Source organism: Polyodon spathula, chromosome 11 (assembly GCF_017654505.1).
Source record: "Polyodon spathula isolate WHYD16114869_AA chromosome 11, ASM1765450v1, whole genome shotgun sequence".
NCBI classification, from domain to species: domain Eukaryota; kingdom Metazoa; phylum Chordata; class Actinopteri; order Acipenseriformes; family Polyodontidae; genus Polyodon; species Polyodon spathula.
In genome coordinates, this window is record NC_054544.1 from 25,409,255 (window position 1) to 25,421,009 (window position 11,755).

The window sequence follows — 11,755 nt, forward strand, 5'->3', positions numbered from 1 at the left end:
TCCTGCATTGACTTTTCTTTTAATGTATTTAACTGTTTGTTTCTACCTCTTGAAGGGATACTGTCTGAACAGATGGTGAGCAGAGTTGGGATGGGCAAACTTGACACCTGTGGTCAAGTTGAGAGAATTTTGAAACCTAGACTTTGCTGTAAAGCTTTCTGCTTCTGAGATTGTCCTGTGCTAAGATTATATTTAAATAGTGAATAGCTTCAAGTGCTGATTTAATTGCTTCTATTTTAATACCCTTACAAGTTTTAGTCCATTTTGAGCTGCTTTGAGCTTGTTGGGAGAATCCATTTCATTCTAATGAAACAATATGACTAGAGCTGCACAGACCTGCATCTAAAAAATAGACCAGTAAAACATCAGCAGCCTTCTTTTGCACTGCAGCATTTTAAACTTTGGGGGTTCGGATCATTCAAGAAATTGATTTCGGAGCCTAACTCCATTCTAATTTCTTTTCTCACTGTACACAACATTGAGAAATACAGCAGAGCCTGTCCTATCCGATTGAATTGGTTGCAGGGGTCCATTGGATATGTACAAATGTTGTATCTTAGAGGGAGTCGTTGCTTTATTATCATATGGGAATTGTAATAAGTATATTGTTAAACAATGTCAAGTACATCAGTGTATCTAAAAACACCAAAGTACTGCATTGCAAGTATATTAAACAAAATTATTGCACAACAGAGCACTGTAATACAATACATATATTTGGCAATTTACAAAATTAAATTAAAAAAAAAACTAAAATAAAAAAAAACAGTTCTTAGTATACTTTCTCAGTCTATAACAAAAAAAATCCATACTGTTAACCTAAGACAGAAACAAGAAAGCGTGTACACAAACACAAACTGGCTTCGGACGGCTGCGAAAAAATCTTGTTTTAAACAGTGCAGGAATTATATGAATCCCTTGCTTTGTTGTTTTCTTTTATTTAAAGGTTAAACTGGGCAGTTGTGTGAAATGACAGCATGTAAAACGGGTGCAAATCGTTTTGAAAATTGGTGCAAAACTGTTTTGAAAGTTTAGCACCAGAGAGACTACTGGTGGCAAATGATCAAACCCCCCCAACCTCCCACATGCCATGAACCTTCTCTCCTGTGCAAGTGGATGAGAGTGGGTGGGTCCTGTGAGTAGTCCAGACCCAGTGAGAAACTAGCATAATGTATGGTTGCTAAGGAATTAAAAAATAAATAAATAAAATAAAACAAAATAATGTCTACTGGCACCAGAATGTAATATTGCTGGCTCTATATGAGGTACCCTGACACAAGAATCTAGCGCCAAATATGCAGTGTGTTCAGTTCTGGCATTTAGGATTCTCTGGACAAGTTCAAAGCAAGCTCAAAACAAGGCAAAGGCAGAACTAGAGAAAAAAGGATAAAAACTCAAAATTGGCCAAAGAAGCACTGGGAATGATTGCAAACACCATCTAGCAATGTGAATGGGAAATAGAATGAAAACTACATTTGAAGCTACCTTTTAAATGCAACCTCAGAAAAACAATGGAAGTAAAAATGCACAAATAGATTGCAAAAGCCATACTGTACTAATAATGTAGAAATACCAATATTTGACTAATAGAGAGAATATGTTAAAACCTAATAATCAAGCCTTAACTGTGCACCCTCTGGGACAGATGCAACTTGTATAAGAAGAACTTCAGAAACACTGGGAAGGTTTTGCAGCCCATCAAGGCTCCCCCATTGCTGGCACACATGTTGACCAGCACAGCATCTGACAGTTTTTACAAGATAGCTGTTATAGCTGTTACAACTTCACCTGGAAACAATATACAACTCACAGCTTCCATGTGTTCTCTTCTCAACTGAACTTTAAAAAATGTATTCCAAAAAAGCTGCTTAAGGAGTTCAGTTGTGAGAACTCTTGACTCCATTTGAAAGTGCTGATATAGATTGCTTACCTGAATTTGAGTCAATTAAGTGAAACATGGAATTATCAGGAGGGCAATTAAGCAGCATCTACTTTTGTAAAAAGTAACTTCAAATGACATAGTATTCTTTTTTTTTTTGTAATATTTCCTTACATTGTTAGATTTGCCATCATAACAATTAATCTTGTTGTAAGTACAATACTGAAATGTATGTATATTTTTGTATAATACATGGATGAAGGCTATATTTGCATCTTGAGCCATTCTGAAAAAAAGAAATAATCCCACAGTAGTGACTTCAAAAAGTGATAATTCCTCCAGAGGAAAATATACTTGAACTTTGACCCATTTGACTCCTCGAGACCATCACTTTCAATTCAAACATAAAATCTCTTGTTCTCAATCACTCTATAACACCCACAGTACAGAAATGTTCAATAATGATCAACAAAATGGGAATATATATATATATATATATATATATATATATATATATATATATATATTATATAATATATATTATATATATTTCGACCTGGTAACATAGAGTGTCTTTGACCCTCTCCTTACCCCTTTAATTTTGTTCCATTTCCGTTAGTAGGTTTATTTCCAAATCGTGCTGCCCTATTGCTTTAATAACGGTAGACATGTCGTGATTTTGTGCATACAAATTTTTTGGGGGTCGACATATGTACCCATATGTACATAATATTTTAAATTGTAGAGTCCAAAGTTTTCCTGTCAAAATATTAAATGAACCGGAAGAAAATATCATACATACATACATATATATATATTTATATATATATCTTTTTTTTCACATTTTGTTGTGTCAGTGCCTCAGAGTTTCATACATTTAAATGAGGATTTTTTTTTACACTTATGTACACACCATAGTCCACACTGTTAAGGGGGAAAAAGTTTTTATTGAGAAAAAAATTACATATTAAAAATACAAAACTGAAAGATCATAATTGAATAAGTCTCCACCCCCCCAGAGTTAATACTTGGTGGAAGCACCTTTGCCAGCAATTACAGCTGTGTCTGTTGGGATAGGTCTCTTTGCACACCTAGATTTGACAATATTTGACCATTCTTCTTTACAAAACTGTACAAGCTCTGTTAAGTTCCTTGGGGAGCGTTGAGGGACAGCAATCTTCAAGTCATGCCACAAATTTTTGATTGGATTTAGGTCTGGGCTCTGACTGGGCCGCTCAAGGACATTTACCTTTTTGTTCCTTAGCCACTCCAGTGTAGCTTTGGCTGTGTGCTTTGGGTCATTGTCATGCTGAAAGGTGAACTTCTGTTCCAGTTTCAGCTTTCTTGCAGAGGGCAGCAGGTTTTCCTCAAGGACTTCTCTGTACTTTGCTCCATTCATCTTCCCTTCTATCCTGACAAGTGCTCCAGTCCCTGCCGATGAGAAACATCCCCTTAACATGATGCTGCCACCACCATGCTTCACAATAAGGATGGTGTTTTTTGGGTGATGTGGTGTGTTGGGTTTTTTGCCAAACATAATGCTTTGCATTTAGGCCAAAAAGTTCAATTTTAGTTTAGTCAGACCACAAAACTTTTTGCCATATGGCTACAGAATCTCCTGAGATTTGCACACTTCAAACTGGATTCAAGGTGGGCTTACTTGAGCAATAGCTTCCTTCCTGCCACACTACCATACAGGCCAGATTTGTGGAGTGCTTGGGATATTGTTGTCACATGCACACTTTGACCAGTCTTGGCCATAAAAGCCTGTAGCTCTTGCAAAGTTTTCATTGGCCTCTTGGTTGCCTCTCTGATCAGTCTCCTTCTTGCTCAGTCATCCAGTTTGGAGGGACAGCCTGATCTAAGCAGGGTCTTAGTGGTGCCATACACTTTCCACTTCTTAATAATCGTCTTGACTGTGATCCAAGGGATATTCAAGGCCTTTGATATTTTTTTATACCCATCCCCTGATCTGTGCCTTTCAACAACTTTGTCCCGGAGTTCTTTTGAAAGCACCTTGGAGATCATCGTTGAGTCTTTGCTTTGAAATGCACTACCCAGCAGAGGGAACCTACAGGAAGTGCTGAATTTATCCTGAAATCACTTGATTCACTACAATTTAACACAGATGGAGGCCACTTAACTTGGTGTGTGATTTTGAAGGCGATTGGTTACACATGAGCTAATTTAGGGGGGTGGACACTTATCCAACCAAGCTATTTCAGTTTTTATTTTTAATTCATTTTCTACAGATTTTTTTCACTTGGAAGTTGTGGGGTAGGATGTGTAGATAAATAGAAAATATATATATATATATATATATATATATATATATATATATATATATATATATATATATATATATATATATATATATATATATATATATATATATATATATATATATATATATATATATATATATATATATATATATATATATATATATACAAAGATATTCTAAAATGGCCTGGACACATTTGTTGGTACCCCTTAGAAAAAATAATAAATAATTGGATTATAGTGATATTTCAAACTAATTAGTTTCTTTAATTAGTATCACACATGTCTGCAATCTTGTAATCAGTCATTCAGCCTATTTAAATGGAGAAAAGTAGTCACTGTGCTGTTTGGTATCATTGTGTGCACCACACTGAACATGGACCAAAGAAAGCAAAGGAGAGAGTTGTCTGAGGAGATCAGAAAGAAAATAATAGACAAGCATTTTAAAGGTAAAGGCTACAAGACCATCTCCAAGCAGCCTGATGTTCCTGTGATAACAGTTGCAAATATTATTAAGAAGTTTAAGGTCCATGGAACCATAGGCAACCTCCCTTGGCGCGGCCGCAAGAGGAAAATCGACCCCAGATTGAACAGAAGGATAGTGCAAATATTTGAAAAAGTACCAAGGATAAGTGCCAAAGAGATACAAGCTGAACTCCAAGGTGAAGGTACGTCAGTTTTTTGAGTGAAAGTGGGCTCCATGGAAGAAGACCCAGGAGGACTCCACTTTTGAAAGAAAAACATAAAAAAGGCAGACTGGTATTTGCTAAAATGGATATTGACAAGCCACAATCCTTCTGGGAGAATGTCCTTTGGACAGATGAGTCAAAACTGGAGCTTTTTGGCAAGTCACATCAACTCTATGTTCACAGACGAAAAAATGAAGCTTTCAAAGAAAAGAACATCATACCTACAGTGAAACATGGAGGAGGCTCGGTTATGTTTTGGGGCTGCTTTGCTGCGCCTGGCACAGGGTGCCTTGAATCTGTGCAGGGCACAATGAAATCTCAAGACTATCAAGGCATTCTGGAGCGAAACGTACTGCCCAGTGTCAGAAAGCTATGTCTCAGTCGCAGGTCATGGGTCTTCCAGCAGGATAATGACCCAAAACACACAGCTAAAAGCACCCAAGAATAGATAAGAACAAAACATTGGACTATTCTGAAGTGGTCTTCTATGAGTCCTGTTCTGAATCCTATCGAACATCTATGGAAAGAGCTGAAACGTGCAGTCTGGAGAAGGCACCCATCAAACCCTATGACAACTTGAGCAGTTTGCTCAGGAAGAGTGGGCCAGACTACCTGTTAACAGGTGCAGAAGTCTCACTGAGAGCTACAGAAAACGTTTGATTGCAGTGTTTGCCTCTAAAGGTTGTGCAACAAAATATTAGGTTAGCGGTCCCATCATTTTTGTCCATGCCATTTTCATTTGTTTTATTATTTACAATATTATGTTGAGTAAAAAATCAAAAGCAAAGTCTGATTTCTATTAAATATGGAGTAAGCAATGGTGGATGCCAATTACTTTTGTCAGTTTCAAGTTATTTCAGAGAAAATTGTTCATTCTTTGTTTTTTGTGGAGGGGTACTCTTTTGGATTAAAGGGCTCTGAATGAGTTCAGGAGCTGATCTTCAGTTCTATCTGCCTGTCATAGCCATATGTAATGCAGGCTTGATCAGCCAAAGTGTCTTTATGTTAGTAAGCAGCAGCACCATCTAGTGCACAGCTAGTGTATTGCCAGAAAAACAAAAAGAAACTTGACCCAAAGTAAAAGATCACTGATGGTGTTGGCTGTTCTGTAAAGATGTTTTGGCAGATTTAACGTGTGTTACATCCATGGCAGGAAACAGGAAATAAAGAGCAGTTCCTGAACTCTGGTCAAAACACCTTATCAAAAAAATAAAACACAGTATTTGATATGCTATATAACCACTCAGAGTGGTGTTAAGTAAGGACTGTAAAAACAAAGCTAAGAAAATGAAACGTGAAGCTACTTACTAAAGGTAATCTCCAGGAGTAGCAGTGCATTCCACTTGCTCCCTGTGCTCAATCAAAAAACTCAGGAAAAAAATGACTCTGATTACAGAAGTACTTCAATCTAGTGCTTCCCAAGGCTGTTGGATGTCCTACAGTAGACAGTGTTATCTCACTTGTGGTTTATAATTTCTACTCTATTTTATAGAATATTTTAATTTCACTTTTAGTTTCGGTTTCACAATTCATGCTCTCATTTTCATTTTTTGTTTGAATAATGATTTCTATTTCAGAATCACTTTCATCAATAAAATCAGCTTGGTATCTTTTTATCGTGTTATGTCCATGTTTCTGTTGTTTTTTTTTGTTTGTTTGTTTTTTTAAACCATGTTTTGCTATGAGTTATGAAGACCACACTGAAGTAATAACTGTCCCTTACTTTGTACCAAGTTTATAATCATTCTGAGTCGTTCTTTTTGCAGTCGCTCATGTATTGTTTGAGTGCTGCGATATAGTTCTAGTTGCTATATGTTTTTCAGGCTAGATCAACCAAAGGTCTTTATATTACTAAGCAGCAGCACAGTCTAACACCAAGCTCTGTTTGGCTAGCAATGCAATAGGAAAGCTATCTGATCACTAGGCTCTTACTTCCATAAAGCCACAATCTAGCCAGTGGTACGCATGTCTCTATCAGGCAGCTAAAACCGATCAGCTCATTTGGTGAAATCTAGAAAATATAAAGATCACAATGAAGTGCTGTAATATAATGGTATGTCCTATAAAGGCAATGCTAAAGCCAATTATCTTATTCCGATTTCTTGCTAGTAACATTTGGTGGTATTATTGTTTCTGTTTCGTTTTGCTTTTAGTAATCATTTATATTGAAGTTTTCTTTTTAATTTTTGAATGTGTAAATTCCGCTTTAGTTGTAATTGTTGTTAACGGAACCCTTCTCACCCTTTTTATTAATATTGTTCTGGTGGTAGAGATCCAGTGCAGTGCCCTCCTGCTCCCCTGTCCTGAACTCAGTGTACACTGAAATCCCTAGAACGAATTAACGGACAAAATTATCTCTGGCATTCTGGACAATGGCCTCGCTAACTATCATATGACATTGTTTCTTCATACGGAGCATTGTTAATGAATCCCCCTGAATATAAACGACTGCCAGAATGTTTCATTGTATAGAAAAGCCTTTGCTTAGAGGTTTAGGAGAAGTTATTTTTGCCTCATTCCTTGCAATCAAGGTTAAGCGAAACTGGTTAGATTCTGTTGATGGCTTTTGTGTGTTTAATTGTTATTCTGTTGTCAAAATAAAGAAGAGATGTACACTTAAAGGTTAACCATTTACAATGTCAGGGTCCTTGTTCCCTAGCTGTTGAGGGAACATTGTTTTTAATCACATATATGTGTAGCTGTCAGGAGCTGCTGCAGTCACTCATTCAGTTGGCATAATTCAAAATGAAGGCTGCTTAACGGAGCACTCTATAGTTCTAGTTTGGGCTAGCTAAAGAGGTTTATGTTTCCAAATTCCTCCACTAGGGGGAGTGCTTGAGCTGTATGTGGTGATCAAGATTATATCTTGCTTTCTGATGTTCCTTAAGAACATAAGAAAGTTTACAAAGGAGAGGAGGCCATTCGGCCCATCTTGCTCGTTTGGTTGTTAGTAGCTTATTGATCCCAGAATCTCATCAAGCAGCTTCTTGAAGGATCGCAGGGTGTCAACAACATTACTGGGGAGTTGATTCCAGACCCTCACAATTCTCTGTGTAAAAAAGTGCCTCCTATTTTCTGTTCTGAATGCCCCTTTGTCTAATCTCCATTTGTGACCCCTGGTCCTTGTTTTTTTTTTCAGGTTGAAAAAGTCCCTTGGGTCGACATTGTCAATACCTTTTAGGCTTGAATTAGGTTGCTGCGTAGTTGTTCAAGACTGAATAGATTCAATTCTTTTAGCCTGTCTGCATATGACATGCCTTTAGTACCCGGAATAATTCTGGTCACTCTTCTTTGCACTCTTTCTAGAGCACCAATACCCTTTTTGTAGCGAGGTGACCAGAACTGAACACAATATTCAAGATGAGGTCTTACTAATGCATTTTACAGTTTTAACATTACTTTCCTTGATTTAAATTCAACACTTTTCACAATGTATCCCAGCATCTTGTTAGCCTTTTTATAGCTTCCCCACATTGTCTAGATGAAGACATTTCTGAGTCAACAAAAACTCCTAGGTCTTTTTCATAGAGTCCTTCTTTAATTTCAGTATCTCCCATATAATATTTATAGTGCACAGTTTTATCTCCTGCGTGCAGTACCTTACACTTTTCTTTATTAAATGTCATTTGCCATGTGTCTGCCCAGTTCTGAATCTTGTCTAGATCATTTTGAATGACCTTTGCTGCTGCAACAGTGTTTGCCACTCCTCCTACTTTTGTGTCGTCTGCGAATTTAGCAAGTTTACTTACTATACCAGAATCTAAATCATTAATGTAGATTAGGAATAGCAGAGGACCTAATACTGATCCCTGTGGTACTCCACTGGTTACCACACTCCATTCTGAGGTTTTTCCTCTAATCAGTACTTTCTGTTTTCTACATGTTAACCACTCCCTAATCCATGTACATGTGTTTCTTGAATCCCTACTGCGTTCAGTTTGAGAATTAATCTTTTGTGCGGGACTTTGTCAAAAGCTTTCTGGAAATCTAAATAAACCATGTCATATGCTTTGCAATTATTCATTATCAATGTTGCATCCTCAAAAAAATCAAGGAAGTTAGTTAGACACAATCTCCCTTTCCTAAAACCATGTTGACTGTCTCCCAGGATACTCTTAATATATAGGTAATTTTCCATTTTGGATCTTATTATAGTTTCCATAAGTTTGCATATAATAGAAGTCAGGCTTATTGGTGTGTAGTTACCTGGTTCAGATTTGTTTCCCTTTTTGTGGATCGGTATTACGTTCGTAATTTTCCAGTCTGTCGGTACAACTCCTGTGTCAAGAGACTATTGCATGATCTTGGTTAGCGGTTTCTAAATAACTTCTTTCATTTCTTTGAGTACTATTGGGAGGATCTCATCTGGCCCAGGGGATTTGTTTATTTTAAGAGCTCCTAGTCCTTTTAACACTTCTGCCTCGGTTATGCTAAAGTTATTTAAAACTGTATAGGAACTGGTTGACATGTGGGGCATGTTGTCCATATCCTCCTTTGTAAAAATTTGTGAAAAGTAATCATTTAATATATTTGCTATTTTTTTCTTCATCTATGATTTTGCCATTTGTATCTCTTAGACATTTAACCTCCTCTTTGAATGTTCTCTTGCTGTTGTAATATTGGAAAAACATTTTGGAATTGGTTTTAGCCCCCTTAGCAATTTTCATTTCTATTTCTCTCTTGGCCTTTCTAACTTCCTTTTTGACTTGCATTTGCAGTTCTGTATACTCTTTCTGTGTACTTTCTTTTTGGTCCTTTTTTAATGCTCTGTAAAGTGCCTTTTTACGCTGAATACTTTTTTTTAAATTGATCTATTAAACCATTCTGGCAATTTAGTTTTACATTTAGATTTGTCTACTTTAGGGATGCAATTGTTTTGTGCCTCTAGTACTACATTGGTCTCTTGAGTGTCTGAATGATTTTATTAAAAACTCTCCAACAGCTACTCCAACTTCTTATTGTTTAGAATGAATGTAATAATCAAGTGAAATAATTAAAAAGCTAATGTGGTTGAATGTCATTATGTGATGTGATTTTTTTGCTTCACCCCATCAGAACATCAAGGCCTAGTACTTTAAACAAACGGTCTTGGCAAAACAAAACAAAAAAGATTAAAGAAAAAGTAGCTTCAAAATTCATCTTTAGTTCTCATAGCCCTCCAAAGACATGGAATGCAAGCTAGATCATCCAAAGTGTCTATACAGCTGTATCTTGCTGTATCTTATGTACTGCAAGCAATACAATGGTGCAGGCTCTTACCTCTTTAAAAAAACTTTGGCTATTCTAGCCTATTGTACGAATGTCTGTTGCAGGCAATTAGAGCTGAAGAGAAGCTCATTAAAAGCATAATATATATGTTTGTGTGTGTGTGTGTGTTTCAGTAAATTCCCATGAGAATAACTGTGAACATCATAAAAGAGGGTTAAAAAAAAGTATTTTGTTGCTACATATTGTTTGAACTAAAGAAATAAAAAACTGGCCTCAGAGCTTACTCACTGTCTAGGCCTGGTGGCTGTAATACCAGTCAAAAGCTATAGCAATAGGAGAAGAATGTTTTAGAAATGTGATATTTTAAATTATTTTGTTGTTAATTTACCAGTAAATATAAACATACTGTGTACCAAAATCCTGTAATAAATTACGTTATGATGGTTATTAAACGTATAATTACTTACTAATAAATCTTAGTGTTTACTAATAAATCCTAGTTGTTTAATCTTGGTCATGCGTTTGTTTCATAAATAGTCTCTGATAAGCTATTTACCTTTAAATAGTAATCCATACTGGCCTTATAGTAAATTATACAAGGCAAACAAAAGTCTCGCACACAGAGATGTAGGTCTTCACAAAGACCCCTTCTTTTTTATAGTGTTACCATCCTCTTAGATCCATTCCATATACCCCGCTGTGTCAAAGCGTGCGGTCAATATTATTAATATGGTCAGAGATTAAAACAATGCTGCAGGGAAAGGTTTAATTTTTACTAGTAATGGAACTTAAGAAAGAAAATCAAAGAATACAACTGTGTACCCAACACTGAGACAATAACTACACAGCAGACACTTAAACAGTCACGTGACCACATTAGGTCAGAGGTTTATTTAATGTAAAAATGCAAATACTGCCTTGAATGGTTTCTGATATATGAAGTTTTGACACGCTTGACAAGCTTTATAAAAATAACCGGTACAAATGGTTAATCGCGCTTATACAATAGACATGAGCGAACTCGACCAAGAGAATCCTAGAATATAGCTGTGTACAGAGTGTGACACAATGTCTCAAAGGCTTAAAATCATCCAGAAAGAATAGTCACAATATGTGTGTATTATAGGTCACACTTCTATCTTGAATGGTTTTTTAGTTATTAGCAGCTATAGTAATGGTGGACGTTGTGCAAACACATACAGACTGCCCTTCTGGAGATGTGAGACAAAGAGAAATCCATGAAAAATAAGGGCTAATGTGTGTTACTACATCAGTATTAAGACAAATGATAAGGACCTATTTTATGGAATGGTTAAATAACTGCTTTCATTACCCTTAGTCTCAACCCAGATCTGAAGATAATCAATATTAACAGGTCACTCCTGTTTAATTATTACTGTAATGTAAAATATAATTATTTGTGCATTCTTTATTTTACCTAATACTTTTAACCTGACAATTACAGTAGCTATTTGAGTACTATCACTACCAGGGCAGTCTATCTGGATGGATCTCAAACAGGAGAGAGCTGGAGCTAAAACCCTATAATTACATATACATTACCCCTCTGATCCCTTAACCAGCCACAACTGTTTATTGAAAAAACACACTATCATGAAAAGGTTAAAAGCTGATCACAAAGCAAACCAGTCTTGAGGAATACAGGCCAGTGAAGTAAGCTTGTTTATTGGTTAGT